The sequence below is a fragment of the Mastigoproctus giganteus genome, chromosome 3 (assembly GCF_048544385.1).
Source record: "Mastigoproctus giganteus isolate SK-2022 chromosome 3, ASM4854438v1, whole genome shotgun sequence".
Taxonomy (NCBI): Eukaryota; Metazoa; Arthropoda; class Arachnida; order Uropygi; family Thelyphonidae; genus Mastigoproctus; species Mastigoproctus giganteus.
In genome coordinates, this window is record NC_143577.1 from 126582801 (window position 1) to 126610775 (window position 27975).

Consider the following 27975-nt stretch of genomic DNA (forward strand, 5'->3'; position numbering starts at 1 on the left):
ACTCGATCTAGCTAATGATCCAAAAAACGAAATGAAACAGATTTACTCTAAGCTCCTCCAGCATTTGCAAAGATCTTGGGAGCAAACAACCAAAGGTGAAACAACTAAAAGATTTCTTTCACAAGTTATGATAACTGCACCAAAACCTCCTCCGTGGTACTCACCAGGCTTTCACGTCTCGTTCTTCCTCACTGGTCATGGATCGTTTCGGGCAAAGCTGCATGCCCTGGGTCTCACCGATTCTCCTCTCTGCACATGCGGCGACAATGAAGACTGGATTCACCTCATGTATAATTGCCCTCTTTATGATTTACCCAGAAGTCTCCTAATTACCAGAACTGGAAATATACCAAGTGGGCAGGAACATCTCTACATAATTGACAAAACCAACTACAAAGCCTTCACTACTTTTGCCCAGACTGTATTTGAAATGCGCCAGATTCACCTACAGCAAACTGTTCAACGCACCCCCATCTTACAATGAACCCAAAACTCTATTCACAGAACATATCCTGAATGGAATCAAAGAAAACACAAACAGGACAGTGATCTTTATCCTGACCTAACAGGAATCTCTCGACGTTCACAAAGGAAACTATCTGACAAACCCACGAACCCAAAAAGGACTTTTCTACAATAGACACAAGAACTTCAAGCAATCCTCGAGCTTCATGAATCCATGTGCCTCCTCTCATCCCCTAAGAGAAGATTATCCAAGTCCTCTACCCAGTGTGGGACACTGCTCATTGCCTACAAGTCACCCTTAGATGAAGAAGATTAAATTGCTGACACTGGGCCCCTTGCCCAATGTGGGACCCACTCACTTGCCGGCACCTCTTCTCTTCAAGTTGTAGGACAATATCTGATTTTCCTACTTGTGTAGGAACTCATATAAATACTCCTCTGGGAGTGGGACTGGCATTTAACATCAAATGCTGGGTCATGCTATTAGGCAATCTGACTTTGTGGGTCATTTGACCTCACAATCTTTTCTCTTCTTCCTGAGGTAGGGTGGGCTCCCCCCAAAGGGGGGAAAGGGGGGAGCCCACCCTACCTCAGGAAGAAGAAAGAGGGCGAGTGAGCTCCCCCTTTGGGGCGAGCCCACTCGCCCTCTTTCTTCTGCTTACCTTCTTTCTTCACCTCAATCTCTCACCCCTTCTCCTATTTCAAAAAAAAAAAAATTATTTTTATTTTATTTTTTATTTTTATTTTATTTATTTTTCTTTTTATTTTTTATTATTATTTATATATATATATTTTTTATTTATTTTATTTTTTATTTATTTATTTAGTATTATTATTTATATATATATATATATATATATATATATATATATATATATATATATATATATATATATATATATATATATTATTTATATATATATATATATATATATATTTATTTTATTTTATTTATTTATTTATTATTATTTATTTTATTTTATTTTATTTTTTTTTTTGGCTCTCCCTGGGAAGCTCAGGCGAACCCGAGGGTCGGCCAGCCAGAGTTCTCTTCCCACATACCTGATCCGGCTCCCAGTGCCAGTGACGGTAACTAGCGGTCTGTGGTGTTCCACGGACCCTAGGCCAAGCGGCCAGATGAACAACATAACTCGCACTAAGCAAATATGAACATACACTGACATATGCTATCTGGCCTTGACAGTACTGTACTGTCTTACTTCACAAGAGATCCAAATGCGGAGTTGTGCGAAAGCACCGGTGCCGCTTGTCAAAAAACACTATGTCACTATATTCAATTCCTACTAGCGGAGATGGGGGAAATCCCTGGTGCCGTTAGACATCAATACACTTTACACTATTCAGTTCCTAATATTAGTTCACACTCTCCCTATATATATTTATATATCTTGCTCAAATTTTCAATCGTTAATAAAATACTTTTTATTCATCCACTTAAGTTCAAATACATTTTTTTAAACTTGTAGTGGATGACACTTGATGTTAATACAGTTTTTCCAAATATTAATTCATTAATTAAATTTAATTAATTAATTTAGTTTTATATGGGAGAAAAAAATTTCTGTTATATAAGATAATTAGGAGGATATAAATTTAGGAATAAAATTGAAATCAACAGGCAGTAGTTCAATCGGTAAAATGCAAGGATTTCAGTATTTTTCACGTGAAGGTGAAGAATGCGAGTTTAATTCTTGCGAAAATCGATAAATTTTTGAAGTCGAAAGTCCGTTGTTGACCTAAGTAGGAATTGACTTTAAAATTTTTTTTTTATATTACTTGTGTATTAAAAAAATACGTAAGAAGGGCGCCAAATTTAAGATTTGCCTTTGGCGATGCAGTTATTTGATTGCTGCTGTTAGTTATATCTGTAATCCATAGTTTACTGTATTGGCTATAATGGTACGTACTTTTAAAAATGGCAAACTAGGTAGACTTGTAGTATAGCCTTAGGCACTTTAGTATTTGGACGTGTTTTCCTTAATACGGAATTATTCAAGGTAGTCTGTAGGAAGACAGAACTCTTGACTGTTTGTTTCTTCGACTTTGTTCACATTTGTAAGTAAATGCTAAGCTCACTTTTTTTTTAAGTATAGTAATGTATAATTGCGCAATGCCCCCCTTTCAGTTAATTAAAATTTCAAAAGGAGGCAGAACAGTATCCTATTTAATCCATCAGTGTAATTTCACTAACTTTGGTGGTTGCCACTGTTCAATGTTTTCTCTTTTGTGTTATGTTTATTTTTAATGCTTATGTCTTTCAGAGGCGTTATTACAGAAGAGATCTAACTCTGCCATCGCAATTGCGGTGAGCGCTGAAGCTGAGTAAGTATGCTAATTAATACCACAGAGTAGTATCTTACTACTCTCTGATTAATACGCAGTATTCTCCGTCTGCTCCGTGGACCAACGATTTATTTTTCTAGCGAGCCCAGTGTATAAGAGATACTGAATTTCTCTTTCCCCCTCCGAAATTTTTTGTACGGGGATAATAATTCATAAAAAAAACCTTGTGGGTTGAGTTGATTATTAGCAAAGGAAACGAAATACACTACGGAACACTTACCTTGACCTCGTTAATTAAGGAAAATTTTCTTTTAAGAGTAATGGCTAACTGTGGACTACCTGAATATAATGTTTGTTTGCTTACAAATAAAGTAATCGGCGCCATAACTGTATTTTTTTACTACTGTTATTTTTTTTTAGCTCACTTCTCAGTTTTTAATTGTCTTTCTGTAATGTTTCAGTATATTAACTGGTTTTGCGAGTTTTCATGTGGTGATATGCAATGAATTTTGTGTCATGGGGGGGAGAGAATTTCAGCTAAAGGTTGATTTTTGCTAACTGAACTCTCCCCCCCCCCCTTTCCATTCTAATTGATGCTGTGATTTGTGCAGAAAATTTTAACAGAAGTTTTTTGAGATTCCTTTTTTGGAATCTTAAGACAACCCCAGGGGCTTGCATCTGGTGAGTATGGGCTTGACACACCCAGCTGGATATCATCATTCTTCTCTTGGTGATTCCCTTCTACTTCTGACTCTCTCTCTCTCTCTCTCTCTTGGGGTAATTCAGAATTTTTTTTTTTTGGCTGGCGTAGTATAAGCCTGAAGCTTCCTTGCACCATATGGCTAATAATAATAATAACTTATCATCACAATTTAGTATGAAACTGTGGAAACTAGATCTGCTGTTAATTGTTTTTTAAATTCCCTGTCAGTGTATGATTAGGTTTGGTTAAGGGCATAATATAAAGAGCCTGTTGCACTTCAGAATACTGTGTGGAAATATGAAAACTGCCAAAAAAAAAAAAAAAAAATATATATATTAATATCTGTATATATATAAATATATATCAAGTCCAAATATAGGCAGCATTTTTGATAAAATTAGCAAATGGGCACTCATAAGAAAGATGAATTAGTTGGGTTATAGAGTGATAAATAGGCATGTTAGAGGTCTAAGGTCCTGATAGGAGATGGTAAAATGAATGATGGGGAAATTGATGATATAAGTGATATTAATACTAGGGCATAAATTCAAATTATGGTGGAAAGAGTTATAGTCTGGATTCACTGAAATAACTTAACTCAATGGGTTTGAGGCTGAATTTTCCCAAAATTCAGTTTTGTGTTAATCAAAACTGAATTTTGGGAAAATTCAGTTTTGTGTTAATGATCAGCATTGTATGCAAAAAGTGGAAGATGTTAGAAGATTTCAGGACAGCTTTTGATACTGTTGCATATGGTACACTGACTATGGTACACATTGGAGCAGTATGGCATTAAGGGCAGATTGCCTGTGGATAAAGGGATGGCTGAGTTTGAGAAGACGGAGAGTGGGTAATCAGTGGACCCTGCTCTTTGTGGACTAATGTTATTAATGGAGTCCTCCAGGGTTTGGTGTTGGGCCCATTGTCGTTTTCTGTATTTATGTGTTATTGATGAAGGTATATCAGGCTTAATGCCCAAGTTTTGCAGACAGTAAGAAAGTTGGCAGGGTTATTATTAATGATAGTATGCAACAGGAACTTGAAATGTCGGGTCTATGGGCTTGGAGGTGGCAGTTGAAGTTTAACATTGACAAATGCAAAGTACTACATATGGTTAGCAGCAATCCCAGAGTGATTTACGAACAGTGCAGAAAAACACTCAGGGTAGAGGAGAAGGAAAAAGACGGGGGGGGGGGGGGGAAATTGTGCAGTCTAAGCAGTGCAGACAGGCTGCCAGAGCAGATCATGGTGTCTGGTCTATGATATACAGGAATTTTGTTAGCAGGTATAAGGAGGCGATTATTCCTATGTATCAGGCGATGGTCAGGCCACACCTTGAGTATTGCATATTGTCTGGAGGGCTCATTTTAAAGATGTACAGCTGCTGGAACAAGTACAGAGAAGGGCAACAAGATTATTGAGGGGGAACAAAGGATTGCTGTTACCAAGGAAGGCTTAAGTTCTGCAAATTGCAGAATCTGGTGGTGATCTGATTGAGGTGTATAAGGCCTTGAATGATTTGAGGAAAGCTCAATGCAGATGGGATTTTTCCTCTGCTCAGATTATGCATCTGAGGGGGCATAAATTGAAACCGAAGAGAGACAGTTGTAGAGTACATGTGCATAAATTTTAATCTTTTAATCAGCGGATGTTGATTCTTGGAACAAACTTCCAAGTTGATAGCTTAAATAAATTCAAGGAAGAACTAGACAAACTTTTGAAGCTAATGGATGGGTGAAGTGGTGTTTTTCTTTTTCTTTTTTTTTTTTTTTTGAGGCTGAAGCTGTATAAACATGCTTTCTTGCATCATATGCCTCTATTAATGCTAAATCAGTCTTTGACACCTTTCAGATTCATTATTTAAAAACTTCTCATTTTCAAACATTGTCATACTTTCCTTTCTTTTGCATACTATTTCTGCATACTGTTCAGTTGGTCATTTCCCTGATTTCTTAATTCATTCACCTTTTAAACTATTATTATACCATTTATAAATTCTTGTGTTCCCTCTTATGTTCATGTTTTGTGTTCTTTCATCCATTCCCCTTTTCATTTCCATTTTTACTTGTTCCTTGCATATATGCTGATACGCCCGTTTACTGACAATGTTATTCTTTACTTCAGTCCGTTGTTATCCACACTCACTTTTGATCTTGTCTTTTAAGTTCTCATTATTCTTTACAAAATGTTTTTTTTATCCATAATTTCACCATTTCCATAACTGATTTGTTATCTTTGTCATTTCAACTCTTCAATCCTAATCACTGTGTTGTGATTGCTATCAGTATTAGGTCCTAGATACACATGCAAATTTTTCCCACCATTCATCTTACTATTTTTCAGGTCCATTCAATTAAAAAGCACTAGCTTCTGTCTTGCTTATGTTTAGGTCATTTGCCACATGAATATTTTTTTGTTTGTGATCTGAAATTTTTTAATGTTATGTAAAAATTTTACTGAGTGTTAATGTTTATATTTTAATTCTAAGTTTAAATTTTGTCCAATCAACTTTTTTTTTTTTTTTAGGTTTTCAGACTAACTCAGTCCTTATCATTGGGCTAGTCTGAAAATGTTATCTGTGTAGTAGTAGTAGTAGTGGCATTTGATGCAAGAAAGCAAGTGTATGAGCTTATGCAGCATCAGCCAAAAAAAAAAAAAAAAAAAAAAATCACACCATTCCCTCCAAATGCCTGTCCAGTTCCTCCTTAAATTTATTCAACCTATCAACTTCCACAACGACAGATGGAAGTTTGTTCCATCAATTAACCACCCGCTGGCTAAAGGCAAATTTCTGCACATCTATTCTACATCTGTCCTTTCTTAATTTGAATTTATGCCCCCTTAGGTTCGTGATCTGAACAAGTGGAAGAATCCCATCAGAATTCAGCGTGCTCAATCCATTCAAGGCCTTATACATCACAATCAGATCACCGCGCAGGTGCCTAGTCTCCAGCCACTGCAATTTGCAAAACTTAAGCCTCTCTTGGTAAGAGGATCCCTTCATTCCTCTCACCAATCTTGTCGCCCTTCTCTGTACACGCTCAAGCAAATCTACATCCTTCCTAAAATGAGGCCCCCAGACCTGTACGCAGTACTCAAGGCGTGGCCTGACCATTGCCTTATACAGAGGGACAATCACCTCCTTTTCCCTGCTAGCAGAATTCCTATATATCATTGATAAAACCCCATGACCTGCCCTGGCAGCCTGTCTGCATTGCTCAGAAAACTTCATATCTGACTGCACAATTACTCCCAGGTCTTTTTCATTTTCTACTACCTTAAGTGTAGTACCACGCAGTTGGTACATTTCTCTGGGGTTACTTCTACCCATATGCAGTACTTTGCATTTGTCAAGGTTAAACTTCAGTTGCCACTTCTTAGCCCATCTGCCCAAATTATCTAGATCCTGTTGCAGTAGCACACTGCCATTACTGTCATTAACAACCCTTCCAACCTTTGTATCATCTGCAAACTTCAACATTAAGCCTGATATACCTTCATCAATATCATTGATAAATATACAAAACAACAGTGGACCTAACACCGAACCCTGTGGGACTCCACTAATAACATTAGTCCAAGAAGAGCAGCACTCATTGATTACCACCCTCTGTCTTCTCCCACTTAACCATCCTTTTATCCATTGTAGCAACTTACCCTTAATACCATTCTGGTCCAATTTGTACAATAGTCTTCCATGTGCAACAGTGTCAAAAGCTTTCCTGAAATCCAAATATATGATATCAAAATTATTTTTTGCATCCAGTTCCTTTGTAACCACATCATAATATCCTATCAAATGTGTTAGACAAGACTTTCCCTTAAACCCATGCTGTGTCTGAATTATTGCTGCAGTCTTGTCTAGATCAGTGTTTCTCAATCTTGTTACTCTCGTGGCACATTTTCCAAAGAAGAAAAATTTCGCGGCACACCTACGTAGTCATAGAAGAAGAAATTTCTAAATTTCGCGGCACACTTGGAAAATTTTGCGGCACACTAATGTGACGCGGCACACCCTTTGAGAAACACTGGTCTAGATGATCCTACAATGCATCTTTAACCAGTGACTCCATTATTTTACCCGGAACAGAAGTTAAACTAACTGGTCTGTAATTACTTCTCACCCTTCGTTCCCCCTTTGTGAATTGGGGATACATTTGCACTTCTCCAGTCTGTGGGGGCCTCCTCTGAGTCCAAGGATGCTCTCATAATTATGGCTAAGGGTTTGCTTAGTTGCTTTGCCGCCTCCTTTAATATAACTGGATAGATCCCATCCACCACCCCAGGTGCTTTTCTTATGTTTAACTTCAACAATTTCTCCTCCACTTTGCATTCAGTTATTACAAAATCATTAAGTATCCTGCTACAATTTGATAACCTTTTTCAAACCTTAATAATTCCTCATGTGTGAATGTAGATGCAAAATACTCATTCAGTTTGTTTGCTATCTGAGCAGGATCATCAACAGTCGAACAATCGATGTCAAGTGGACCACTCAGATTCATCCTCTTCCTTTTAGAGTTTATATAAGTAAAGAAATCCTTGCTGTTTTTCTCAGCATCTTTTGCCAAGCATTTCTCGTAATCTGCCTTCACCTGATTACAGACTAGCTTATATCTGCTAGGCTTCTGAGTCGCTTGATAATTTATATGCATCCTATGCATTTTTCTTCTCTATTACGAGTCTCATTAGTTCATTAGAAAAAACATTTAGGCCTAAACCTTGAACAATATTTCTTAATAGGTATGAAACTTTTAGTAGCTTCGACGATTAATTCCTTGAATGCTTCCCACTTAGAATTTACTGTTGGTAACATCGTCAGTTGATCCCACTGTACAGAATTTAAAAACTGTTGGAGACCACTGTACTCACCTTTACGGAAGCAAAAACCCTTTCCTTTACCCCTGGTGGTAATCAAATCTTTAAGTGAATCCCACATCAGTACATGTGATCGCTGCCACCTAGTGGTTCCTTTATCTGCAAATTCTTAATACATGAATGATCACTGCTGATAATCAGATCAAGAGTATTACTTTCTCTGGTTGCCTCTTGAACATGCTGCTGCAGAAAACAGTCATCCAATAAATCCACAAGTCTGACTAGTGTGTGAGTGACCAATCCACAAGTTCCAGTCAATATCTGGGAAGTTAAAATCCCCAATATAAGACGTGTATTTTGAAATGAATGTGAGGATGTGTGTTTTTTTTTTTACATGTTGGAAACTAAAGAAATACAATGGTTGTATGGAATATTCACTATTCACGATGTGTTTAGCTGTGCCATCAATACGATTGCAGTTGTGGCACAATTCATGTATTATTTTTGTTTACTTTTAGGCAAAATTATTTTAAATTCCTCTCAAAAGTACTTTCTGAGAGGACTGTAAACAGCTTTCCCATTGAGAAAAAAAAAATTAGGCAAAATTTACATTTAGAAATAAAATCTAAATTGTAATACTTAAACCAATTTTAATATGAAATTGAAAAATTTCAGCCAAAATAGGATGAAAAGGTTGGGACAACAAATGTCCTGAACACTGGGAGACAGATTGGGAGTCATAAATAAAAACGCCGAACTGAACGTGAATCTCCCAAGTGAGATAGATCCCCCCCACCCCTCCTATTGCCTCTTAATTGAGATGTCATGTATAATTCAGTTTGTCTTCCCATATTCTGTGGTATTTTCTATTATATTTTAGTCTTCTCCTTTCATTATTCTCCTCAAGCTGGCTTGAGAATCATGGAGTTTGCCAGTTTATTTCTCCTACCTTCTCCACCACCATATTCCAGTTCAATTAGTACCAGATAATTCTTTTTCTCTTTTTAAAAATTTTTTTTTTTTATGAAACCCCCAAACATGAGAGATATTAGAGAGTGAACAGCTGTTGGAAGAAAAGTAATGCTGAGAGCAAAAGAGAAAACTAAGTTTTTTAGATGCAGAGGGAAGCAATATTTGTAATGTGCTTGTGCCAAGAGAGATTAGAAGCCAAAAGAGAGATATCATCTTGCCTAGAAATCGGAGTGTCACCAAAGATAAGCATAAGAGCAGAAGAATCCTTTTTGTGAGTTATAAGACCAGGACTGAGTTTTAGAAGGATTGAAATCAACTAAGTTGTCTTTGCCCCACTGGAGAATTACCTGGTGATCGACATTTAAGGAATTGGTAGGGGATATTCAAGGAGTTGAAGCTGATTGAGCAGGGCGAGGTTTCTCAAACTGGAAAGTGGAATGCAATGTGCTATCATCAGCAAAATTATGAATAGGATTTCTAGTCGATAGAAGGTCATTTAATATACAAGAGGAAAAGAGTGGGGAAAAAAAACTGAACCTTGTGGGACATCAACATTAGTGGAGAAGTTAGAAGACAGATCTATCTATCATCACCCTCAGTGAGCAGTTAGAGAGAAAACTGGATAACCAATTACGAAAAACAGTTGGCAAACCATAAGATGGAAGCTTCTTTAGAAGACCTTTATGCCAAACACGATCGAAAGCCTTTGAGATGTCAAGAGCAACTGCTTGTGTTTCACTGAACTCTTCCATTGAATTTGGCCATAAATGGGTAACAAAGCCAGATATCACCAGTGGATCGACACCGACTGAATCCATACTGACAATCGTTGATCAGACTGAAGGTTTCTAGATGTCATTGTTATAATTATTAGCCATGTGGTGCAAGGAAGCCTGAGGCTTATGCTGCACCAGCCAAAAAAAACAGTTGCTGAGAGAGAGAGAGAGAGAGAGAGAGAGGAATCACCAAGAAAGAGAGAAATGATGATATCCAGCTCAGGATCCAGGGCCAAGCCCATACTCACTAGATGTGAGCCCCTGAGGGGTTTGAGTTGGCGGTTAATTACTTTAGTCCATTACTTTTTTACTTTAATTACTCCATTACTTTTTTACTTTAATTACTCCATTACTTTAGAAAGAGTAAAAGTGATTGCAATGGGATGCTAATTGGATGAGAGGGATTTTTCGCCTTTTTTAGGAACTGGCTGATATTAACTTTTTCAGTTCTCTCCCTGCCATTCTCACATTTCATGATTCTACCTTAATTCTACATTCAATCTCCATGTTCCTCTACTACTCAACCACAGCTCTGGGGGGCAGTGGGGAATCTCAGGTCTAAGGCAGCGTGAATCTGATGATAGAGATATATTGCTTGAAGAATTTCTTGCTGCTTCCGGAGTGGAAGTGGGTAAATATTTTAAGACATGCTTCGACATATAGTTCGGTGCCATGGACAGTCTCATATTGATCTAACAATGGCAACTCAAACTATAATAAGGAATTTTAGAAATTGGAGGGTTGAAGAAAATTGTACCTCCAGTGATCACAATGCCATCTCCTTTGTGCTAAGTTGTGAAGAACAGGCAAGATTAAGTATTGATACAGGAGGGTATAAAAATAAGAGTGTGGTTTGGCAAGAGTTTGATAGGGGTTCTGTGAATAGTTTTAACCAAATAGATTGGAATAGTAAGACTGCTGATGCGGATGATCTTGTTCTTGTTGTTTGGGGAAACGCAAGATCTGAAATTGAAAAAAAAGGGGTGAAGTAGTACTAAAGCAATTTGAGAATTGGTCAAACAGATATAAATTGGAAATATCAAAAAATAAAACTGTTCAGAAGCTTCAAAAAGGAAAGCTCAGTATGAAGTGTGCCCCCACAGCGAGGCTTCAGAGATGGTCTGTGCGATATGTGAAGGTTACTAAGTACTTAGGAGTAAAGATTAAAGAGAGAATTTTCTTTACAGAACATGTCAAATATTTAAAGGATAAGATTCGAACATTGTACGCCAAGCTCAGGAGAGTTGTGAGAACAGACTGGGGGATCAAAGGAAGATAAATTAATTTATTGTATCATTGTTTATTTGTCCCCATAGTCACTTACGCCTCAGGAGCTGGGTACATAGAATTCAAAATGTAACATTACATTTAACACTTTACTAGGAATAACCAGAGCATGTCGAACCGTCTCCTCTGAAGCCTTACAAGTACTTTCAGGCAAGATACTGGTCCAATATATGGTATCGTTATATGGTTGTACTATACTAAAAATAATGTAAAGAAAACGTTATTAGCAATAGCGTCATGTCCAGATGAAAATCCAGAATTTGGAAGAAGTAATTTAAAGGATGAAAAGAATAACTGAGTAAATAATTATAAAATGAGATGAAAGTGAAAAAGGCAGACAAACCTATAAATTTTTACCAAGAGTTGATATAATAAACTCAAGAAATAAACATTGATTACAGTTCGGCTTACACGCAATGTTTTTAATAACCGGACACGGACTTGCATTGAGATTGCAACAGTTGGGGCTTAGAGACAATGGTTCTGTGAGTGTGGAGATTTGGAGACATCTGAACATGTCATTTTAGATTGTGTAAATTATATAGATTTTAGATTAGAGTTAGAAAGATCAGTACGATTTTTAGAGAGGGAAAGACTTTGGATTCTGTTCATTGATAAAAGATTGTTTTCATACTTTAATAAGTATGTAGTGGAAATCTTCGAAAGAAGATATAGATTGATGTAAGATAGTGGAGGCCCACCTCCTAGCGGCAGGGACAGAAACTCCCATTATTAAAATTGATAGATAAATGTCAAGATCTAATTTTTCTCATTGGAGGCTGAGGCCAAAATGCATTATGGTTAAAATTTGTTTTATTTATTTTAATGTTATAATAATAAATAGAATTCTATGAAACTTTTTTATGTAAACCCCAAACACGAGAGGTATTAGAACCTATAGTACTTAGTTCCATGCTTGGGTTGGAGATTGAGAAGACGAAAGAAGATATTTGTTGACATTGGACTTGAACTTCTGTAGGCTGTAATTTTCAGGAAATACGTATGAAGGAAGGTTGTTCCAGAAAATGGCAGTTGAATGAATAAACGAGGAAGATGAAAAGTTGGTTCTGTGAGTCTGAAGTTGGACAGTAAATGGAGGTTGGCTGGTGGCTGCACGTGTTCGGACTGTTTTGAAAGAGAAAGCAGGAATTATAGAAGCCAATTCAGAACAGTGCCCATGGAAGTATCTGTGGAAGAGGCATGCAGCAGAAACGGTACGTCTATGAGACAGCAAGTGGAGAGACTCTGTTAGAGATGAATCATTAATTAACCTAACTGCCCTCTTCTGAATGGAATCAAGAAGCCTGAGAGAGGTTTTGGGGGCACCACCCCAGATGTGGGAACAATATTCCATGGTAGGGGGGATTTGTGATTTATACAGAGTGAGCAGCTGTTTGGAAGAAAAGTAACGCCGAGAGTAAAGCACGAGCTGTCCTCTCTCAGCAACAGTCCAGTGTCCCTAAGCACTCAGACCAGGCACATAACACTCCTCTTACAATACCAATGACATGTCCTTCCCCACCAGTGATTGCTATTGCATCACATAGGAGAAGTTCCAATTCAAAAAAAAAATATTCAAGACACCTCCATGGATACTAATTACTCATCCAACCAGGAAGAGCCGATTTTAGAAATATATGTGGAGGATGAAATGGACACTGGTCGGCCTATATTTCCAAAAAAGAAAAACAGAAGTCTGATCAACATAAAACTGCCATACTGAAAAAGCAGTCAGATACAGCTCCTTGTACTCATCTCAAGCAATGGCTCATATATTTTACAGTGGAATTGTAGAGGACTTCGCAGCAATATCGACGATACCCATGACTTTATTCTTCGCTGCTCTCCAGTGGATTTCTGCTTGCAAGAAAACTTTTTAACTTCCCAAATTTCTAACTCCATAAAGAACTACTCTATATATCGAAAAGATTGCAATACATCAAATGCAGCCCATGGTGGTGGTGGTATGGCCATCTTGATCAACTCACAGATCCCAGTGAAACAAATTGTTCTTCAAACAGAAATTGAAGCTGTTGCTGTATGTTTCATTATTCAGATTGCGATAACACTAGTTTCAATCTATCTTCCACCAAATCATACCTTCTCTTATCAAGATCTGGGAAACCTTCTAATGCAGTTACCTTCCCCTGTGTATCTGATTTAGAAGATCCCCATATTTGGGGATCTTCTAAATTAGATACACATGGCCGACTGATTGAAACCTTTCTGGATAGGCAAAACCATACCATTCTTAATACAGGTGAACTTACTCACGTACAATTGCCAACTGGACAGATTTCGACAATTGATCTGTCAGTATGCTCCCCGGTACTGTTTCCAGTCATGGAATGGTCTGTTATGAATGGTCCCACGGGCAGTGATCATTTCCCAATTATTTGTAATATGCTCACTGCAGAACCACCATTAGTTGAAACTTGCAGGAAATGGAAGTTCTCTTGGGTCAAATTTCAGTCAGTTATCACCCTGGATGAGGAAATTATATGCTAACAGCCCATTGATGAAGTAACGGAATATATCACATCCCATTTGTTATCAGCAGCTGCAAACTATTCCATTAACGAATCTACGGCCCAACACCATTTTAACTACTGGTGGAATGAAGAATGCACGAAAGCAAAGAAGGAAAAAAATAAATCATGGAATTTATTTTGACGATCACCAACAACAGTTAATTCATTAACTATAAGAAACTAAGGACAAGAGTGCATCTCATTCAAAGACAAGCCAAAAAGGATTCCTGGACCCAGTTTGCGTCCACTATATATTGAAACACTGACTCCAAATTAATATGGAAGAAAATTAGACAGCTTTCTGGAAAGTTTCCAATCATCCCTTCCACAATTCTTTCCTCGAATGGGCAAGAACTCTGCTCCTCTGGCAGTAGCAAATGCCTTGGGCAAAACCTTTGCTCAAGTCTCAGTGGCATCAAGCTGTTCCCCGGAATACCATAAAATCGAGAACATCACTGAACAGCGACCTATCAACTTTCGCACCTCTCTAATTAGCATTAGTAGAGGCATTTGATGCAAGAAAGCAAGCTTATGCAGCATCAGCCAAAAAAAAAAAATAAAGAAACCACTTCCACTTCACCCCTCTGTTCGTTCAAAATACCTGTCCAGCTGAGCCTTAAACTTATTTAGGCTATCAACTTCCACGACAAGGGATGGAAGTCTGTTCCACCAACCAACCACCCGCTGGCTAAAGGCAAATTTCCTCACGTCTATCCTACATCTGTCTTTCCTCAATTTGAATTTATGCCCTCTCAGGTGATTATTCTGAGCGAGAGGAAGAATCCCATCAGCATTGAGCATGCTCAAACCATTCAAGGCTTTATACACCTCTATCAGATCACCTCGCTGGTGCCTAGTCTCCAGACACTGTAATTTGCAAAACTTAAGCATTTCTTCGTAAGAGCACCCCTTTGTTCCATTCACTAATCTTGTTGCCCTTCTCTGTACTCGTTCCAGCATCTCTACATCCTTCTTGAAATGAGGATGTAGAGCTGCTGGAACTCGTAATCTTACCATATAACCAAACTCTTCAGTATTTGGAACTTCTACAAACCATTAGAACAGCATGCAACAGTGCCCGATGGAATATATTACATCATGTTCCAGCACCTTGATGACAAACATTTACAATTGCTACTTTTAGTTTATAATCAAATATTTCTGGAAAACATTTATCCTACATCTTTGCACCACGCCACATTTCTGGCATTTTTGAAACCTGGAAAAGATCCTTGCAGTCCTTATAGTTATTGTCCAATTTCCCTCTCCAGTTACCTCGGTAAAATCCTTGAGAAAATGATCCATAGATGACTTGTTTGGATCATTGAAGACCAAAATCTGAGTAATATTCAACATGGCTTTTGCCAAAACAAATCTGCCTTAGATCTCATGATCAAGGCTGAGTTTGCATAGACATAGAGAAGGCATTTGATACTACCTGGCATCATGGCATTCTTAGAAACCTGCATGCCCTTGGTCTACAAGGCAACCTGCCTATATTCATTATGAACTTTTTATGGAGTCGTTGTTGGCAAGTAAGTTTCTTCTTTCTTTGCAAGAAGGAGTTCCACAAGGATCTGTACTGAGCGCATCCCTTTTTGCCCTTAATTGACTTTATTACAAAAGAACCTCCAAATACTGTTGAGGCTTACCTTTATGCTGACAATCTCTTTCATGCCATCCTCAGAACATGAGATCTATTGAATGTCAATTGCAGATATCACTAAATAAAATACAAAAGTGGGCAGTGCTCAATGGCTATCGTCTTTCACAGCAGAAAACTGTCGCTATACACTTTTGCAATCAATGCAAATTACATACAGATCCCGAACTTCGCATGTCAGACTTTACCATTCCGATTGTCAACAACATCAGATTCTTGGGATTAACCCTTGACATGAAGTTAAACTTTCTTGAACATATTAAATTTGTACGTAATACCTGTCTCAAAAAACTCAACATACTAAGAGCTTTATCTGCCCCTGTCTTGGAGAGCTGATCGTACCTCGTTGCTTCGATTATATAGAGCATTGATAAGATCCCGTTTGGATTATGGTTCTCCAGTCTACGATTCTGCCCGTAAGAGTGCACTACTCTGGCTGGATCCTATACAACACAGTGCATTACGGATTGCATTTGGAGCCTTCAGGACATCTCAACTCAGTCTATACAGGGTGTCTCAAAAATATTGGTACAAACGTTTAGGGGAGGTAGGTAACATCTAAAGGAATGTGAATTGCATAAAAAAAAAAAAAAGTAAATTGCAGCCATTATCAACCCACTGCAGGGTGGAAGCCTCCTCAACAATTAATGCTGAGGGAAATGGACCATAATCTGCCACGCTGGGCCAGTGCGGGTTGGCAGATCGACCGTATTTAGCAGTCAGGGGCTTGAACCCCAGTCTACTGAAAGAGCGTGTGCCACTGCACTCCCGCTCCTGACCACTCGGCTATGGAGGCATAGGAACCCATAACCGGAAACATCACCGTAAGTCGGTACACGGTGCTGTTCATCATTTCGCAGGAGGGAAAATTTCTGGTTTACTCATTCAAGCATGCATCGATATACGAACCATGAGCTGGCAGACATGCACATAGTGTATGGATTAGCAGAGGGCAATGGACGAGCCTCTCAGCGAATTTATGGAGAACGCTTCCCAGACAGACATGTACTGTACCACAGTTTGTTTGCACGTGTGCATCAAAATTTGTGCGATTATGGGTCATTTAGAGGTAACAGGAGTAGTGCGGGCAGACCACGTTCGACATGAACTCCCGCCATGGAAGAAAGTGTGTTGAATGCCGTCCAGAATAATCCTACTACCAGCACACGTGCTGTTGTCTCTGCCTTAGGAGTGTCTCATTGCAGTGTATAGTGTGTCTGGCACGATGATTCCTTACACCCACCCCTTTCATCTCCAAAGGGTTCAGTTACTGCTCACCCAAGATCATCTTGCACGTGTGGCTTTTGTTTCTCCAAGAAAGTGTTCAAGACTTGAATTTTCCAGCCTATGTTTTGTTCATGGATGAGGCTTATTTCACTCGGGAAGGCTTATTCAATCAGCACAATGCTCATGTGTGGGCTCATGACAACCCACACGGTGTGCACTCCCATGTGGCACAACATTGCTTTGCAATAAATGTGAAGGCAGGTATGGTCGGTGACTGTTTAGTCGGCCCATACCTGTTAGCATCCCGCACGACCTCCGCTAAATATCGGATCTTTCTTGAATAAGTTCTATCAGGGTTACTTGACATTGTTCCAGCAAATGTGAAACGACGTAACATTTGGTTTCAACATGATGGGGCGCCTGCCCATTATGGAAGGTGCGTGCATGACCATTTGAACAGTCATTTTGGGCGTCGATGGATTGGCCGTGGTGGATCCATTGCCTGGCTCCTCATGCTCACCTGATTTATTGAGCCTTGATTTCTTTCTGTCGGGTGTCCTCAAATCTATCGTGTATGGATTGACTGTGGAGACGGAAATTGATCTCATGGCGAGACTCGTCTGCGCTGCTGCTACTCTCAGAGAAGCTCCAGGTGTGTTCGACCGTGTCTGCCAATCCGTGCTGCGTTGGTGTCACGCATGCATCGCGTCTCATGGTGGAACCTTCGAGCATCTGTTGTAACATCATGAAATGCATCCATCTCGTACTCCATTGTTAATATTATGTCAAATAAATGTTTGCCACTAATTACTGTCTTGTGTCATTTCTGCTTCTTGTGCCTCTGCTACTACTTTCCCGTGATGTTTCCGGTTATGGGTTCCTATGCGATTTACATTCCTTTAGATGTTACCTACCTCCCCTAAACATTTGTACCAATATTTTTGAGACACCCTGTATATTGAAGCTCACAAACTCCCTTTGCACCTTCACAGACAAACGTTACTACCGAAGTATGCAGCCAAAATAAAAAGTTGCTGTTTGCTTCCTAATCACCCATACTTCTTCAATCCGCAACAACCTAATCTCTACAGAATAAAGCTAATAAGATGTCCAGCAGGCCTATGACTTTTTAAAATATCACAGAGTTGGAAAGTTCCTCTTCACAATAGTCAACATGTAATGAATTACTTTCATCCACCTTGGACTTCCCCTCCTCAACTGAACTTTAATTATTTTCTTCAATGGGTTAAGAATCTTCTACTGACTTTCAACCTGAAACAACTCCATGCAATCATATTCAGAGTTATGTTGATTTCCTGCCAATATATACCGATGGGTCCAAATCTGATTCAGCCATTGGAGCAGCATTTCCCTCTGCTATCATTTCAGCTTCCCTTCCACCTGAGTATAGCAACTTTTCTGCAGAACTACATGGAATAAAATTAGCTTTAGAAAATTTGAACCTTTACCCATCTCTAAAATATTTAATTTACACAGACTCTCTCAGCTCAATTAGAGCAATGCAAAATCCCTGTTTTAAACCAAATCATGAGGTTGCTCCTGAAAAATGAACATAATCAACAATTTCTCTCTTTCATTCATTCTCTATTACACTGACAGTGGTAGAGAATGAAAGGGACCTGGGGGTGGTTGTGCAGGCAGATATGAAGTTCTCTGAGCAGTGCAGACGGGCTGCAAGAGTAGCTCATGGTGTATTGTCAATGATATATAGGAATTTTTCTAGCAGGGATAAGGAGGTGATTATTCCCTTGTATAAGGCAATGGTCAGGCCACACCTAGAGTACTGTATACAGGCCTGAAGGCCTTATTTCAAGAAGGATGTAGAGCTGCTGGAACGAGTACAGAGAAGGGCAACAAGATTATTGAATTGAACAAAGGGGTGCTCTTACGAAGAAAGGCTTAAGATTTGCAAACTACAGTGTCTGGAGACTAGGCACCAGCGAGGTGATCTGATAGAGGTGTATAAAGCATTGAATGGTTTGAGCATGCTCAATGCTGATGGGATTCTTCCTCTCGCTCAGAATAATCACCTGAGAGGGCATAAATTCAAATTGAGGAAAGATAGATGTAGGATAGACGTGCGGAAATTTGCCTTTAGCCAGCGAGTGGTTGATTGGTGGAACAGACTTCCATCCCTTGTCGTGGAAGTTGATAGCCTAAATAAGTTTAAGGCTCAGCTGGACAGGTATTTTGAACGAACAGAGGGGTGAAGTGGGAGTGGTGTTTTTTTTTTTTTTTTTTTTTGGCTGATGCTGCATAAGCTTGCTTTCTTGCATCAAATGCTAATGCTAATTAGTGAACTTTTTTTTGGATTCCAGCACATTCAGGGATAAAGGGGAATGAACTGACAAATATATCTGCAAAAAATCTGTCAATTTTAAATTTGACATCTGTTCATATTCCAGCCTCGGACTATGATGTCATCATAGCAGCAGCATGCCTTGCACAGTGAAAAGAACTATGGCACACCCAGACTAATAACAAACTTTTTCAGTTGAAACAGGAACCAAAATTTTGGCACTCTAGCATCCAGACAACAAGAAGGTAAGAAGTATTACTTGCATGGGCAAGAATAGGGCATACTCATCTGACCCATATCCATCTACTCACAGGTGATGATCCTCCTCAGTGTCGACACTGCCCAGCATAAGTAACAGTCGAACATATTCTTGTTGACTGTCCTAACTATCAACACGACAGAACATCGGTCCTGCTTTCTTTAACGAGGTGCCTCCTTAGCCAGGTGGGCAGGAGCAGCAGTGCTTAGCACACGCTTCTTGATTAGACCGAGGTTCGAGCCCGTGCTCACCAAATACGGAGAATGCGGAAAGGTCAGGGAATGACCACCACACGTCCCTGGAGCAATATGGCCTTAGTTGCTAATGCTCCTAAAAACCAAATAACAAACAAACAACAAGCTTTCTTTAACAAAGCTTCAACAACCGAGATCACTAGAGCATATTATTGGCGATCAGGCATATATTAATGAACGTTACAGCTTTCTGAAAAAAATTGGAATATATCGATTCAGAATAGTTTTCTAAAATGGACTGAAATGTCTTCAATTCTGAATTATTTCGTAACATATCTCTATGGACAGGTGCACTATAGTCAGTGTAGCTTATGCACTGTTAAACACACACACACACACACACACACACACACACACACACACACACACACACACACACACACACACACACAATGATAGTTTGATGTGAAGTCGTCGAAAGTGGTTGGACAATGTGAATTTAACTTCACTACAATATCTTGATGAGTAACAAATATTACATACAAAATGCCAAGAAAAGCTCCCACCTTGCTCAAACAAAACAAAATAAAACTGAACTGACTACAATCCAGAAAGAAAGGAAGGAAAGGATGTGGAGATGGAGAGCTAGAGTGTAATTTTCCTAAGAAATAGCCGATGGGACACAGTCCATGTAGCTTGAACGTTGTGGGGGTTTCTCTGAGGTGCTTCGAAGTAGTTCACTTCTCTGAAACACGTCAGATATTTCTTCAGAATTTTTAAAGCTGAAAATGAAATGTTAACTTTAGTTATTTACCTAGATTCTAGTTACACTGCAGGTTATTATCGAACATAGTTTGTATGGGAACAAAAATAAAAACTTATACTTGTTCCTTCATTCAACTTCACTTTTAAAAATTATACAGGAAATATCTTTACGATTTTACCAAAAATATTTACTTAAGTCTGAAGTTACATAACTCGGGCTTACGTAAGTTGTGGACTAACTGTATATTAAACATCCAGAACAAACTTCCACATATATATAGATATATATAAACCCCGAACATGAAAGGTATTAGAATCTGTGGAGGCCAAGATGACCGAAGATATTTGTTGACATTACACTTGAATTTCTTTAGATTGTAATATTTGGGAAATATGTGTGAAGGAAGGTTTTTATCAGAAAAACAGAAGGAATAAATAAGGAAGAGGAAATGTTGGTTCTATGAAATTGGAAGTGAATGGTGCCGACTGGTTTTGAAGAGAGTTCATAATAAGTTCCGTGGAAGTATCTATGGACAAGTCATGCAGCACTAACCGAGACAGAGTAGAGAAACTTTGTAAGAGATGCGTCATTATATGATCTTGAGTATCATATTTTGAAAGGAGTTTAGAAGCATCATAGAGGCTTTGGAGAACTGCCCCAGATATGGAAACAGTATTCCAGTGTTAGATGGATTTGCAATTTGTACAGAGGGAGTGGATGTTTAGAATGAAAGTAAACACTAAGAGCGGAAAAGTAAACTCAAGTTTTTTTTTTTTTTTTTGATGCATAGGAAGCAATATTTGTGATGCGTTTATGCTGGGAGGATTAGAAGTCAATGTAATTCCTAATAGGCATGTGCGATCTTGCCTAGAAATCTGCATGACATCAAAGATGAGTTTAGGAGTAGTAGAAGGTTTTGCAAGAAATAAGACAAGACTGAGTTTTTAGATAGATTGAAATTCACTAAATTTTCTTTGTGACACCATTTAAGGAATTGGTGGTGAGTATTAGAAAAGTTGATACTGTTTGCACAAGGTTAGGTTTCTCAAACTTTAAGGTGGGATGCAGTGTACTATTACCAGTAGAGTTGCCAGGCAATCTCAGAAGGACCAGACTTCTATTGGTTTCATTTATTTGCAGCTTCTGGTGTATAGTGCATTCATCTAAATAATGTTAAATAAGATAGGTTTGGATAATAGTTGCAATAAAAATATTGGATACACAGGAGAAAAGTTTTCTGGCACAAAACAAAAAAAAAACACACACAGTAGGATTTCCAGTCAGTGGAAGCAGTTCATTAATATACAAGAGGAAAAGAGTGAAAGAAAGAACTGAACGTTGGAGAATATCAGCATTTGTGAGAAGTTAAAAGACAGCTAGCCATCTATCATTTATTAACTTATGAGGTGATCTGATCTGATTGAGGTGTTTAAAGTTTTAAATGGATTGAGCAAACTCAGTGCTGTGGCATTCTTCTTTCTCAGGAGGGGACATAAATTCAGATTGAGGAAGGATGGTTGCATATCTATCCTGCAACAAACTTCCATTTGTTGTGGAAGTGGCTATTTATTATTTTTTTTTTTGCTAATGCTTCATAAGCTTGCTTTTTTTGCATAAATTGCACTAATACTGTAATGTTTCTGTATAACACAGCCTGTTAGAAATCATCATCAGCCATTTTCAATCCACTGCAGGATGAAGGCCTCTCCAGCAACTTTCCAGTTCCTTCTGTTTTGAGCACTGGCCATCCATTTACTACCCAAAAACTCATGAATTTCATCTATCCATCTCCACCTTTGTCTTCCAGGTTTTCTTCTAAACATCCACTCACTCTGTACAAATTGCAAATACTATTCTGTTATTTTCTTAGTCCATCTGTCATCATGTCTTTGAGCTATGTGCCCTGCCCAAGACCATTTTAGTTCTTTAGTTTTGATAAGAATGTCCTTTACTTGAGTTTGCTGCCTAATCCATGTGTTTCTCTTCTTATCTAACAGTCTGATTCCCAATATAATTTGTTCCATTCTTCGCTGTGTAGTTCTCAGCTTCTCTTCCATTCTTTTGGTGAGTGCCCAAGTTTCACTTCCATAAGTCATGGTTGGGAGTATACATTGGTTCATTATTTTACGTTTCAGACAAACTGGGATATTGCTCTTCAGTATGTGACTATATTTCCTGAATGCTATCCATCCAAAATTTATTCTTCTCTTGACTACCAGCCATTTATCATTATTACAGCTAAAAACTTGTCCCAGATAAGTATATGACTCCACCTTTTCAATTGCTGCTCCTTCAATCATTATTTCCCTTTCTGTGGCACACTTGTTCATCATTACTTTTGTTTTAGCCATATTCATCTTTAGTCCAAAATCCTTACTAACTGTGCATAACTGATTAAGATTTTCCTCTAATTCTTTGGGATCGTGGCTTATGACCACAATGTCATTGCAAATCGTAAATGGTTTAGGTACTCTCCGTTCACATTGACTCCTTTCTGCGACCAGTCTAATCTTCTGAAAGCCTCCTCAAGGGCAGCAGTAAACAGCTTCAGAGATATTGTCTCTCCTTGTCGAACTCCTTTCTCGATTTTAAATTTCCTACTGTCTTTGTCTGGTCTAATAAAGGAGGTAGCATTCTCATATATTTTCTTCAAAATCATAATATATGGGGTATCTATGCCTTGTCTTTGCAGTGCCTGAAACATTGCCTTATGCTGTATGGAGTCAAATGCCTTTTCATAATCCACAAATGCCAGGCATAATGGTGTTTTATATTCATTTGCTTTCTCCATTAGCTGTGATATTACGTGAAGGTGATCCATAGTTGAGAATTCTGTCCTAAAGCCAGCTTGCTCTTTCAGTTGATTCTCATCAAGTATTCTTTCTAATCTGTTAGTAATGACCCTTTTGAACAAGTTGCAGATGTGGGATAACAAGCTAATTGGTCTATAATTTCCAATTTCAGATTTATCTCCTTTCTTATGCAGTAAAACTATGATTGCATTATTCCACTGCTTAGCTGTCACACCTTTTCTAATGCACTTTGTGAAGAGCCTTGCCAGTTTTTGTGTTATGTCTCTTCCTCCAAATGTCAACTCTACAGTAACTTCATCTTTCCCCGGGGCTTTCTGATTCTTCATTTTCTTCAAGGCATGTTCTACCTCATCAGGAAGAATATCGGGTATGTGTTGCTACTTTGCAATCCATCTTCCCCACTGCTGGCATCATTCCCTCACTCCTTGTATAATTCTCTATAGTAGTCTTCTGCTATTTGAATTATGCCTTCTCTGCTGTTTATAAGTACACAATCGCTATTCTTCAGTTTCAGTATCATTTGTCTTTCTGTATTACTGCTCATGGCTGCTGATTTAAATCCTTTGTTTTCCCTTAATGCTTGTTCTACTTTTGTTGTGTTAAATCTTATGTCCTCTCTGAGTCTCTTTATGATGGCTTTGCATAATTCAGTATACTCAATTTTGTCCTTGTCAGTGTTTATCTTGCTCTTCATTTGTTGTTATTGGTTCATCACGACAAGTGTTTCTTGACTAATTTTTTCTTCTTTGGATTTCTTTTCACTTATAGGTTTCTTGGGCTTTATCACTTTCAGAAAGTTGTAATATCCTTGTCGATATCTTGGTCCTGAGCAGTCTGCAGAAGCTCAAACTTGTTCTTAAGTTCCAGTACATACTGCTTTTTCTCCTCCTCTGTTATCTCAAAGACCTTTGTATTATTTACTTGAGTCAGTTTTTTTCCTTTCCTTTCCTACATCTATATCAAGTGTACATCTTACCATTCTGTGATCACTTCCAACATTTACCTTATTCAGGACGGTAACATCATTCACAATATATTTTTTTTACGTGAACCCCAAACACGAGAGGTATTAGAACCTATAGTACTTAGTGCCGTGCTTTGGTTGGAGGTTGAGAAGACGAAAGAAGATATTTGTTGACATTGGAAATACGTATGAAGGAAGGTTGTTCCAGAAAACGGCAGTTGAGTGAATAATATCTTCTGTTAGTGAGGATGAAGTCTATTTCATTAGTTGTTAATCCATTTGGATTCTTCCATGTCCACTTTCTGTTCACCCTTTTCTTGAAAAAAGTGTTCATTACTGACAGTCCTTGAGATTCTGCAAATTCCACAAGTCTTTCAGCTCTTTTATTTCTTTCATCAATTCCAAAATTTCCTATAGTTCCTCTTTCTGTGCTGTTTTGCCTTTTTCCAACCTTACCATTGAAGTCCCCCATAATAATAGTGTAGTGGGTTTTCTGCTCATCTAGAAGACTCTCAATTTCGGTGTACATTTCTTCAACCACTTCATCATCATGGCTCGATGTTGGTGCATAAATCATTATAATCTTTAGCTTGTACCTCTTAGAAATCTTGAGTACAGTAAACCCCCGCTATTTGCGGTGGTTACGTTCCTGAGAAATGCCACGGATACCGAAAACGCGAATACTGAGTTATGGTTTCCATAGTAATAAAGGGGTTCCGTTCCAAAGTATGAAATATATAAGAAAAACTAGTCTAAAATTTTGTTTATGTATGTATTATATGTACCTTCATAATATGACTATGTATGTAGTGAAATGCAAGCATATTGCATCGAAATGAAAATAAGAAACAATTTAATATTAAATGTAATATTTATTAGAAATTTTGAACAAATCTTTCAAACCAGCGCCTTTGCTAGGAAAAAAAAAAGTTTCACTAAAGTGTTGATATAGGAGTTTTGCCTTTTCACGAATGATGAGTGAACTTAACGGAATTTTATTTTGAGTTCGGTCTTCTATCCACAGATTTAAAGCCTTTTGCATTTTTTCTAATTTAACATCACGAGTTACAGAGCAAATTTTTGAAGCAATTAGTGCGTTTTCACGGACACTACGGCGGATTTTTTCTTCAGATTTTTTGATTGATCGTACCGTTGACTCATTGATTTTATAATGTTTTGCTACTGAGGAGACACTTTCACCTTTAGAAATTTTGTCTAATAACTCAATTTTATTCGCTAATGTCATCACCTTCTTTGATATTTTTACATTTCTCTTGTTATTCGTAGCCATATTTTTGTACGGGTTAGAAAGAACTTGTCCACAATAAAGTCACTTTCATCCGTTAACACACTCGAAAAAGTCTGTTTTACACTGCAAAACGGTAGATTTTTCACTTTTGTAAGCGTATCAATTTATAAATTGATAAATTTATTCAATTTATAAGCATATAAATTAAAAGCAAACGACGAAAACTTCCATTACAAGCGCATAACATATACTGAACAAGGATTAGTGAAAAACATCCAAGTTCACGATTTTGTCACCCCTCTCCCCCCACCCACTGAGTGCTGTTTTGACCAGGAAAGATAAATTTAGCCACGCCCATGTTTTTTTATGGCGGATAATATTCACGGCACTTTAAAATTCACATTTTTTTAGGTTTCATTTTATATTAAATCGGCGATCGCGAATACAGATACCGCGAATAGCGAGGGTTTACTGTATTAGTCTTGATACCCTTGGTGATGTACTTTTGAATTCCAAAATGTTGTTTTTAAAATCTTTATGGACTAGAAACTCAACTCCACCTTCACTCCTTTCACTGTTTCCATTGGTGTACAGCAGATTTCCACTTGATAAACTTATAAGTGATTCATTTCTTCTTCTTGTTTCAGCCAAACCGATGATATTCCAATTCACATTTTCTAATTCCTTTTCCAGCTCTAATATCCTGTCTTCACCGATGAGTGATCTTACATTATAATAGGCCAACTTCAGTTTCCGTGCATGGCAGCCTGGTCGTACCCAAGAGATTCTTAGCATCCTCTGCTTCCACTCTGATCCTCTCGCTGCCATAAGAGGGAGAGTGAATGCTGCTGGGGACTGAGGGCCATTTGCTTTGTCGTGCTGTCATATGCTGGAGGGTTTGGTCTTTTCCTCTTCACGCTGACCAGGCGTCTTGAAGAGAACCACTCTACACGTTCGTTGCCACCTAAGTGACGTAATAGGGCTTACCATTGAGAATGTGTGCATGAGTGGATTTTAGGGAGGCAGGCCAACCGGACTTCTCCTAAATCTTCTGTAATAGAGAGAGATATTGGATCCATCAGTGTTTTAGGCTGAGTGTGTGATAACACAGGATACCTGTTCCCCTCCAAGCCCCTGTTAGAAATATTGTATGCCAATGTAAAACCATTGGTCAGCTTTTGATTTGATTTTTATATTCTAGCAACTTTTTTTGCAATGCTCAGAAAATTATATGGCTGACTGTACAAATATACCCTCTAGATGTTTTACATATTCCACTGACTTGAATTTAATACCACCAAATGGTATATTTGGCCTTTCTGGGATTACTGCTGATCAAATGGAGTACCCTGCATTTGATTATCACTTATAAACCTCAGTTGACAATTTTCAGCCCAACTGCTTAGTTTATCTAGATTTTCTACAAGTCCTAATTATCCCATCATCAACCAAATTTGACAACTAATGAGAAGCCCATTTTCCCTTTGAACATGTCTGACCAGTTTCATTGGATACCATGATGTAGTGACAAAGGAACTGGATGCAAAAAATAATTTTGATATCATATACTTGGATTTCAGAAAAGATTTTGATACTGATGCACATAAAGGACTTCTGTTCAAATTGGAGTGGTGTGGCATTAAGGGCAGTTTACTGTTATGGACAAAGGAATGGTTGAGTGGGAGAAGACAGTGGTTATCAGTAGATGTTGCCCTTTGTGGACTATTGTTATTAGTGAAGTTTCACAGGGTTTTGGTGCTGTGCCCATTGTTGTTTCTCTGTTTATAAATGAAAGTATATTGGACTTAATGTCTAAGTTTGCAGATGATACAAAGGTTGGCAATATGGTTAATGACAGTAATGAAGGTATGCTGTTGCAACAAGATCTAGTTTATTATTGACAAATGCAAGGTACTGCATACAGGTAGCAGTAATCCCAGTATGGTTCTACACAGTTGGTACATGAAGAGTTATTAAGGGAGGAGAATGACAGAAGTTTATCAAACTGTAACAGGGTGCTTAATGATTTTGCGATAACAGAGCAAAGTGGAGGAGAAATTGTTGAAGTTAAACATAAGAAAGGCACCCGGGGTGGATGGGATCTATTCAGTTATATTGAAGGGGGCAGAAATGGAAGTAAGCAAACCCTTAGCCATAATTATGAGAGCATCCTTGGACTCAGAGGAAGTTCCCATGGACTGGAGATGTGCCGATGTATTCCCAATTAATAAAGGAGGGTCTAAGGGTGACATGATTAATTACAGATCTGTTAGTCTAACTTCTTTTCCAGGGAAAACAATGGAGTCACTGGTTAAGGAAGCGATGCAGGATCATCTAGACAAGGCTGCGGTTTTAGTTCATACAGCATGGGTTTGTTAAGGGAAAGTCTTGTCAGACAAATTTGATTGGATACTACGATGTGGTTATAAAGGAACTGGATGTTCAAAATAATTTTGACATCATATACTTGGGTTTCAGGAAAGCTTTTGACACTGTTGCGCATGGAAGACTACTGTACAAATTGGAGTAGTATGGTATTAAGGGCAAGTTGCTACAGTGGATAAAAGGGTGGTTGGCAGGGCAGTTAATGATAGTATGGTACTGCAACAGGATTTAGAAATTTCAAGCAGATGGGCTGTGAAATGGCAATTGAAGTTTAACATT

The 27975-nt window shown here is 38.2% G+C and overlaps 1 protein-coding gene across 4 annotated transcripts in view; it reads left to right on the top strand.

The window, feature by feature from the left end:
- Nucleotides 1–2308: 2308 nt before the first annotated feature.
- Nucleotides 2309–27975, top strand: part of LOC150088262 (acetyl-CoA acetyltransferase, mitochondrial-like) — a 670540-nt gene continuing 644873 nt past the window's right edge. Inside the window, exons 1-2 of one of the 4 annotated variants that reach the window (XM_090369427.1) lie at nt 2392–2541; nt 2748–2808. The gene's annotated coding sequence lies outside the window, so the exon portion shown is untranslated. The other 3 variants (XM_090369428.1, XM_090369425.1, XM_090369426.1) reach the window with 3 other exon arrangements.